At 41.5% G+C, this 9,937-nt stretch overlaps 1 pseudogene; it reads left to right on the top strand.

Moving 5' to 3' along the window:
* The first annotated feature begins 520 nt into the window (after positions 1-520).
* LOC106991971 (protein LLP homolog) lies at positions 521-1,164 on the top strand (annotated as a pseudogene).
* Positions 1,165-9,937: the final 8,773 nt, after the last annotated feature.

Below are 9,937 nucleotides of genomic sequence, written 5' to 3' on the forward strand. Positions count from 1 at the left end.
TTGAGAATAGAGCATTTGCACATATATACTATTATGTGCCAAATAGATAGCAAGTGTGAAACTGCTATATAATATTTGGAGCCCAGCTTGGTGTTCTGTTTTGACCTAGAGGGCTGGGAATGGGAGGGGGCAGCAAGGCTCAAGAGCGAGGCTATATATATGTATGTGTAGCATCTGAGCCACTTGGTAACCCTGTATGTATATAATGTATAGCAATATATACATAATATATGTTAACATATAATTCTGGCTGATTCACATTTTTAACTAATTAATTTTAATAGGATGCACTTTTTTGTACAGCCAAAATCAACACAGCATTGTAAATCAACTATCCTCCAATTAAAAAAAAAATGCTGTTAGGTTACTAACTCTGGCAAGGTGTATAGAACTACATCTAAGTGGTTTTACTAGAATACACTGAAAAGGCTCCTGAAGTCTTATTATTTAAGACTCTTCCACTTCTGGTCAGCATGAGCATCATGTGGTCTTTGAGTTCTCAGGTTTTTGCAGATGAAATATGGCTAAAAGTTTACAGAGTAAGTGGAGAAGGAAGATGCATGCTGATAAGAGAAAAAAGAACACCCCAATGGAGCTCAGCAGACTTAAAAGTATTCTTAAAATAGATGGTGATGTTTTAATGAAAGACATGCAAAAGATAGCAACTATGGTGGAACTCAAAAATTGTCAAGAGAAAGTGCAGTGAAAGATAAAACAGATGGCATGAAAATATAGACTGATATTAAGAGAAACAAAAAGACTCTTCTATGATGCTAAAGCTGGAACTTCAATACTTTGGCCACCTCATGCGAAGAGTTGACTCATTGGAAAATACTCTGATGCTGGGAAGGATTGGGAGCAGGAAGAGAAGTGGACGACAGAGGATGAGATGGCTGGATGGCATCACTGACTCGATGGACGTGAGTCTGAGTGAACTCTGGGAGTTGGTGATGGACAGGGAGGCCCGCTGTGCTGCAGTTCATGGGGTCACAAATAATCGGACATGACTGAGCGACTGAACTGAACTGAACAGATACCGGTATGGGCAGTACCCCATATGGATGAACCACAGGCAAAGTAAAAGGCTGAAAACAAAGTGAAAGGAAAAAGAAAGAATAAAGCAAAGTAAAAGCCATGAAGACAGCAAAGGGTTTGACCTTGTAGACACTAAAAACTTGAAAAATGCCACAGGGACAAATCTGTGATTAGAATGCACACATGTATTTCAGCTTCCATCAAATAAAAACTTTATTTCCATTTTTTAACTTGGCCTTTTTCTTCAATTCAAGCCCAACATAACTCCTCAAATTTGCTAACTTGAATAAAATATTTTATTTGATGAGTGAAAAAAAAAGACTCTTCCTTTGTATTTTAAAGAATTGGTTCATGTCCAAGAATCTTTCTTTCTGTTCCTTTCTCCTTGTGTCTTTTTAAATTAAAAATGCTTCAGGAAGTGGTAATACCAAGACACATTTTTGGTTAAAGAAGGGAAATTAGACTAGGAAGAGAGGTGGTGATCCTACCCAGGAAAGGGAGAAATAGTTTGAAACAAGAAGTAAGAAAATTAAAGAGATGAATTATACGCTAGTGCCAAGGATTGGAGCTAGTTGTCAATAAATGTTGGTCTATGTCCATTCTAACCAGATTCCTGGTTACAATCTAGTTAGTTTGATAAAAATTCAAAATGTTACCCTCAAGCTCTTCATGATACATGTCTTCCTGATACTTTGGAAGAGCTAGTGAAACATGTGCATATTGCTCACAAGGTTTAGTGGGCCAAAGGATTTCATGAAACTTCATGCTAGAAATATAAAATAAAATTTTGTTATCTGTTTCTAACATGCATGAACTTTTGGTTTCAAAGCAGTAAACAATTATTGTTGCTCCTCAATGCTTAAGATAAAACTTAGGGCTCTTTCCTTATGTCTGACACCACATAACTACTGCTGCTGCTGCTGCTGCTAAGTCGATTCAGTTCAGTTCAGTCCCTCAGGTGTGTGTGACTCTTTGTGACCCCATGAATTGTAGCACACCAGGCCTCTCTGTCCATCACAATCTCCCGGAGTTCACTCAAACTCACGTCCATCAAGTCAGTGATGCCATCCATCCATCTCATCCTCTGTCATCCCCTTTTCCTCCTGCCCCCAATCCCTCCCAGCATCAGAGTCTTTTCCAATGAGTCAGCTCTTCACATGAGGTGGCCAAAGTACTGGAGCTTCAGCTTTAGCATCATTCCTTCCAAAGAAATCCCAGGGCTGATCTCCTTTAGAATGGACTGGTTGGATCTCCTTGCAGTCCAAGGGACCCTCAAGAGTCTTCTCCAACACCACAGTTCAAAAGCATCAATTCTTCGGTGCTCAGCTTTCTTCACAGTCCAACTCTCACATCCATACATGACCACTGGAAAAACCATAGCCTTGACTAGAAGGATGTTTGTTGGCCAAGTAATCTCTCTGCTTTTCAATATGCTATCTAGGTTGGTCATAAATTTCCTTCCAAGGAGTAAGCATCTTTTAATTTCATGGCTGCAATCACCATCTGCAGTGATTTTGGAGTCCAAAAAAATAAAGTCTGACACTGTTTCTACTGTTTGCCCATCAATTTGCCATGAAGTGATGGGACCGGATGCCATGATCTTCGTTTTCGGAATGTTGAACTTTAAGCCAAATTTTTGACTCTCCACTTTCATTTTCATCAAGAGGCTTTTTAGTTCCTCTTCACTTTCTGCCATAAGGGTGGTGTCATCTGCTTATCTGAGGTTATTGATATTTCTCCCAGCAACCTTGATTCCAGGTTGTGCTTCTTCCAGTCCAGCGTTTCTCATGATGTACTCTGCATATAAGTTAAATAAGCAGGGTGACAATATACAGCCTTGATGTACTCCTTTTCCTACTTGGAACGAGGCTGTTGTTCCATGTCCAGTTCTAACTGTTGCTTCCTGACCTGCATATAGGTTTCTCAAGAGGCAGGTCAGGTCGTCTAGTATTCCCATCTCTTGAAGAATTTCCCACAGTTTATTGGGATCCACACAGTCAAAAGCTTTGACATAGTCAATAAAGCAGAAATATATGTTTTTCTGGAACTCTCTTGCTTTTTCCATGATCCAGTGGATGTCGGTAATTTGATCTCTGGTTCCTCTGCCTTTTCTAAAACCAGCTTGAACATGTGGAAGTTCACTGTTCACGTATTGCTGAAGCCTGGCTTGGAGAATTTTTAGCATTACTTTACTAGAGTGTGAGATAAGAGCAATTGTGGGGTATTTTGAGCATTCTTTGGCATTGCCTTTCTTTGGGATTGGAATGAAATCTGAACTTTCCCAGTCCTGTGGCCACTGCTGAGTTTTCCAAATTTGCTGGCATATTGAGTGCAACACTTTCACAGCATCATCTTTCACGATTTGAAATAGCTCCACTGGAATTCCATCACCTCCACTAGCTTTGTTCATAGTGATGCTTTCTAAGTCCCACTTGACTTCACATTCCAGGATGTCTGGCTCTAGGTGAGTGATTTATCTTGGTCGTGAAGATCTTTTTTGTACAGTTCTTCCATGTATTCTTGCCACCTCTTCTTAATATATCCTGCTTCTGTTAGGTCCATATCATTTCTGTCCATTATCAATCCCATCTTTGCATGAAATGTTCCCTTGGTATCTCTAATTTTCTTGAAGAGATCTCTAGTCTTTCCCATTCTGTTCTTTTCCTCTATTTCTTTGCATTGATGGCTGAGGTGAGCTTTCTTATATCTTCTTGCTATTCTTTGGAACTCTGCATTTGGAACGACTGAAGTTGCTTCAGTCGTGTCCAACTCTGTTCGACCCCACAGACCGCAGCCCACAAGGCTCCTCCATCCCTGGTAGTCTCCAGGCAAGAATACTGGAGTGGATTCCCATTTCCTTCTCCAATGCATGAAAGTGAAAAGTGAAAGTGAATTTGCTTAGTCGTGTCCAACTCTTAGCAACCCCCTGGACTGTAGCCTTCCAGGCTCCTCCATCCATGGAATTTTCCAAGGAAGAGTACTAGAGTTGGATGCCATTCCCTTCTCCAACATAACTAACTATCTTGGGGAAAATAGTTTATCTCTTAGCCCAGGTCTTCAATTTCAGGATGGACTCAAAACATAATAAATATTAGGATGGATGATTGTGGGGAAATTAACAAGATGGCTCTAGTTAGGCTCTCTTACCCCACACTCTCACATCCTCTTACCTCATGTTTCGTAAACGATGACTTTGCACAGTTATGTAACAGCTGAGAACACTTATAGCCCAGCACATGCATGTCACCAGGTACTTGCTGGATCACAAGCTACTTTGTGTAGTATGCCTATATGAGTTTCACTATGAAATCCCTGGCTGCTGCTGCATTGGTGGCATCATTGTTACATTATATGAGGTTATTTTATGGTTACAATACGGCTTTGTTATCGTTATCTTATGGCTGCTCCTACAGCTGCTGTGTTAGCCAGGAAAGAGGCTGTGATGTAGCTGTCATTCCAGCCAGGAGAGAATAAATATGTCTGCAGTTCCTACAGATCCTCACATCTTCTTCCAGCATCTAGCTCAAGCCTTATCTACCCTGGGGTCAGCGAACAGTGAACAGCAAGACAATTGGTGTCACAAACAGGATCAACAATGTAGTTGGTGTAGTGAGAAGGATAACCAGCAGGCAGAGGAGCCTGAGGTTTCACACAAGAAAACTAGGCAGGAAACCCAGCAAATATGTGAACCTGGGGTTCCACTGGATGGAGGAAACCAGTGGCCACCATATAGCATGTGGTACCCTGTGGCTATGATCCTCTCAGCCTGGGCTCTGGTGGAAGACTGGAAAACAATGGATGTTTCACTGGATAGCATTGAAAAGATGTTACAGGTGGTGAGTTCCTATTTGCCGAACAAGGTGGCACATATTGCTCCTGGCACCGTGAGGTGGATTTTCCTGACTGCCCTGAAGGCAAATATCGATAGTGCTCTGCATGATGCCACACTGGTGTGCAACGTGCAGAGACACCTGGAAGAACTAGAGCGACATATTTTGGCATTAGAGAAAGAAACTTGTGGCCCTAAAGAACCCAGAATTTCTGAGAGGAAAGCTGTAAGTGATGATGATGATGAACATTATGAGACTAAGAAGAAAGATGATGAACGTTATGAGACCTCAGGTCCCTGCTTGGCAGCAAGGCATGTTGTGCAACAGAAAGTGAATCATGAGCAGCCTAGGGCCCAGGGGGGAACATCCTCAAGGGATTGTTGTGATTGAGTTCACAACATATCAACCATATACTCGGGCTGAGTTGATATATTTGGGTACTCAATTTCAGCAAAAGCAAGGGTAACCCTTGGAAGCATGGCTCTTTTGACTTTGGGAAACAGGGATAGATAGTATAATATGTTCTGGGGATGAAATATAATGGTTGGCATCTATAACCACTTACCTCTTGTTGAGAAAATGTTGCAGAATGCTAGACAACTCATGTAAGGGGCACCTAACCAGATGCACACCCTCACTGAATGGATTAATGCTTCCATATGCATTGTATGATTGAACATGGAGAGTTCCCAGACACTGTGAGTAGATGGCATACCTATGCCGAGTTGACCCAAGTGGTGAGAAAACTGATCATTAAGCAGTAGATATTTAACCCAAATACCCAATGCCCAGATGATGAGCATTTTATGGGTAGCATTAGAGACACCATTTTGAGAAATGCCCCCATTAATCACTTTTAGATCTCTGACTGCTATTCTTGCACCTTATGTGGCATACCTCATCTATGAGGTGACCTCAGTGTTGGCTAACTTGGGAGAAATAGAGGGATGGTAGCATGCAAAGGGGATTAGAACCGTGAAGACCCCAAAAGTATCCCAAACTGGTACAGGCTCCATCCAGGTGACAATAATTCAAATGTGGACTGATTCACTGGCAGCAGAATTTGACAGAAATAAAATTGATAGTCCAACGCTCTGCTTCTAGAACTATGGAGGCAACTGAGATCAGAGCAGCAGTTTACCAATTTAAGAAGCAACCACAGCAAGAGACACAGGCATTTCAGTTAACATATTGCATGGCACCCAAGGATGTTCCTTTAGATGATGCCCTTTTCCAGTTTGAATAGGGCTCAGACTAAGGTGCCCTCCTGAAGACCCCAAACAGAGGCTGGATGTCCCATGTAGAACTTGCAATTCACTGGTTGCTAATGTACAGAGAGTAATGGCCCTGGTTAGAGCTGGTGATAAATGCCCTTGTCTACAGCAAGCCAGAAGCTGTGTCTTAGATGTAGAACAGTGTACTGTAAAAGCTGTGTTCTGTGATGTACTACTAACCTCTGATTGTATTGCAGATTTAGAACAGTGTGAATGCATTTGGAATCTGGTGGGTGGGTTGTGGAGGCCATACAAATCCCTTGTTTGAAGGGATGGGCCTAGCCCCTCTGGGGGATTTTGTGGGTCCTTAATAAATAACCTCTCAGAAGTGCAGCTGCCCCTGTGGAGGTTTTCCTGCAACTTCACAAGGACAAATAGTGGACTGGACTTGGTCATGGGATACCTGGCATTCCAGCTGATACCTGGCATTGGGTTTTTCTCTGTATTGGGAGTATAACTTGCACCCTAGTAGTTTGTATTTGTAGCCTCTACTGCTGTTGTGGGATGTGGATTGAAGCAGTGGTATTTTGTGCTAGGAGGATGCCACAGCACACAGAACCTGCATAATCTGTAGGACAAGAGACCCTGAAGGGGTGGAATGTGGGGAAATTAACAAGATAGTACCAGTTCGCTTTCTTGCCTGATGCTATCATGCTCTCTTACATCATGTTTTGCAAACAATGACTTTGGTCAGTTATGTAACATCTGAAAACATTTATAGTGATGTGCATGTGCATCGCAAGGTAATTGCTTGATAATGGTCGTTGTGCAGTACACCACTATAAGCTTCACCACGAGCCCTGGCTGCTGCTGCATTGGGGTTACATTGGAGCAGCATCATGGTTACTTTATATGAGGTTATATTATGGTTACATAAAAGAACTATACAAAGAAAATCATAATGACCCAGATAACAATGATGGTGTGATCACTCACTTAGAGCCAGACATCCTGGAGTTCAAAGTCCAGTAGGCCTTAGGAAACATCATTAAAAACAAAGTTAGTGGAGGTGATGGAATTCCAGTAGATCTATTTCAAACCTTAAAAGATGATGCTGTGAAAGTGTTGAACTCAATACACCAGCAAATTTGGAAAACTCAGCAATGGCCACAAGAAAGGGACAGTTTTCATTCTAAACCCAAAGAAAAGCAATGCCAAAGAATGTTCAAGTTCAGCTCAGTTCAGTCACTCAGTCATGTCTGACTCTTTGTGATCCCATGAACCACAGCACACCAGGCTCCCTGCCCATCACCAACTCCCAGAGTTTACCCAAACTCATGTCCATTGAGTTGGTGATGCCATCCAACCATCTCATCCTCTGTCATCCCTTTCTTCTCCTTCCCTCAATCTTTCTCAGCATCAAGGTCTTTTCAAAAGAGTCAATTCTTCGCATCAGGTGGCCAAAGTCTTGGAGTTTCAGCTTCAACATCAGTCCTTCCAATAAACATCCAAGATCAATATCCCTTAGGATGGACTGGTTGAATCACCTTGCAGTCCAAGGGATGCTCAAGAGTCTTCTCCAGCATGACAGTTCAAAAACATCAATTCTTTGGCACTCAGCATTCTTTATAGTCCAACTCTCATATCCATACATGACTACTGGAAAAACCATAGCCTTGACTAGATGGACCTTTGTTGGCAAAGTAATGTCTCTGCTTTTTAATATGCTGTCTGGGTTGGTCTTAAATTCCCTTCCAAGGAGTAAGTGTCTTTTAATTTCCTGGCTGCAATCACCACCTGCAGTGATTTTGGAGCCCCCCCCCCCAAATAAAGTCAGCCACTGTTTCCACTGTTTTCCCATCTATTTGCCATGAAGTGATGGGACTGGATGTCATGATGTTAGTTTTCTGAATGTTGGGCTTTAAGCCAACTTTTTCACTCTCCTTTTTCACTTTCATCAAGAAGCTCTTTAGTCCTTTTCCACTTTCTGCCATAACGGTGGTGTCATCTGCATGTTCAAACTACAACACAATTGCACTAATCTCACACGCTAGCAAAGTAATGCTCAAAATTCTCCAAGCTAGGCTTCAACAGTACATGAACTGAGAAATTACAGATGTTCAAGATGGTTTTAGAAAAGGCAGAGGAACCAGAGATCAAATTGCCAACATCCATTGGATCATTGAAAAAGAAAGAGAATTCCAGAAAAACTTCTTCAACTTCATTGACTACACTGAAGCTTTTGACTGTGTGGATCACAACAAACTGAAAATTCTTCAAGAGATGGGAATATCAGACCATCTTACCTGCCTCCTGAGAAATCTGTATGCAGGTCAAGAAGCAACAGTTAGAACCAGACATGGAACAAATTAGGAAAGGAGTATGTCAAGGCTGTATGTTGTCACCCTGCTTATTTAACTCATAGGCACAATACATCATGTGGAATGATGGGCTGGATGAAGCACAAGCTGGAATCAAGATTGTCTGGAGAATTAGCAATAAGCTCAGATATGAAGATTACATGGAACGATTGAAACAGTGACAGACTTTATTTTCTCAGGCTCCAAAAATCACTGCAGCTGGCGACTTCGGTCATGAAATTAAAAGTCACTTGCTCCTTGGAAGAAAAGCTATGATCAACCTAGACAGAATATTAAAAAGCAGAGACATTACTTTGCCAACAAAGATCTGTCTAGTCAAAGCTCTGGTTTTCAGTAGACATGTTTGGATGTGAGAGTTGGACCATAAAGAAAGCTGAGCGCTGAAGAATTGAGTTTGAACTGTGAAGTTGGAGAAGACTCTTATAAGTCTCTTGGGCTGCAAAGAGATCTAACCAATCAATCCTAAAGGCAATCAGTCCTGAATATTCATTGGAAAGACTGATGCTGAAACTGAAGCTCCAGTACTTTGGCCACCTGATGTGAAGAACTGACTCATTGGAAAAGGACCTGATGCTGGGAAAGATTGAAAGCAGGGGGAGAAGGGGAGGACAGAGGACGAGACTGTTGAATGGCTGACTCATTCAACTCATTCATCACTGATTCAATGGACATGAGTTTGAGCAAGCTCCAGGAGTTGGTGATGGACATGGAAGCCTGCTGTGCTTCAGTCCATGAGGTTTCAAAGTATTGGGCATGAGTGAGCAACTGAACTGAACCGAGCTGAGGTTATGATTGTATTATGGCTGCTACTACTGCTGCTGCATCAGCCAGGAGAGAGACTATTATGGCTGCCGTGTCAGCCAGGGAGAGATTAAATATGTCTGCAGTTCCTCCAGCTACCCGCAACTTCTTTCAGCTTCTTAGCTTGCACCTTGCCTACCCGGAATTGAGTGAACAATGTGAATAGTTAGATAATTGGTGTCATGAACAGGATCAGTGAGACAATGCAAACTAAAAATAACTTGTAAGACCAAATTAAATGTATATATATTGCTTCTCAGTCCTAATCTTTTTAATACCATTTCTATCCCAAGTAAAATCCTTTTTGTTCTATATACTTTATGTTTTACACAAATTAGCTAATTTTTACCAACTACCACGAGCCAGACATCACAGTAAGTACCTTTTAGGTATTATTCATTCTTATTCCTTAATGATACAAAAAGGTAAAATGTATAGAGGTTAAGTAACTGTATATTGGCCATGTAGCTAGTAAATGACAGAACTAGAATTTTTAACACACTTTTAATCTAACTTCAGAGTCCTTGAGAGTTTAGTTATTATTCTATACTACTTTCTTATTTTCTCAATTTGGAATTTCCTCCCAACTGTTCCCTGTCTCTGGATTGTCCAAATCTCAATATCTGACTAGAGAAGGTTTATCTAACATCCCCAGTCCAGCTTAAAGTGGACATTT

This window comes from Ovis aries, chromosome X, assembly GCF_016772045.2.
Source record: "Ovis aries strain OAR_USU_Benz2616 breed Rambouillet chromosome X, ARS-UI_Ramb_v3.0, whole genome shotgun sequence".
Classification (NCBI taxonomy): domain Eukaryota; kingdom Metazoa; phylum Chordata; class Mammalia; order Artiodactyla; family Bovidae; genus Ovis; species Ovis aries.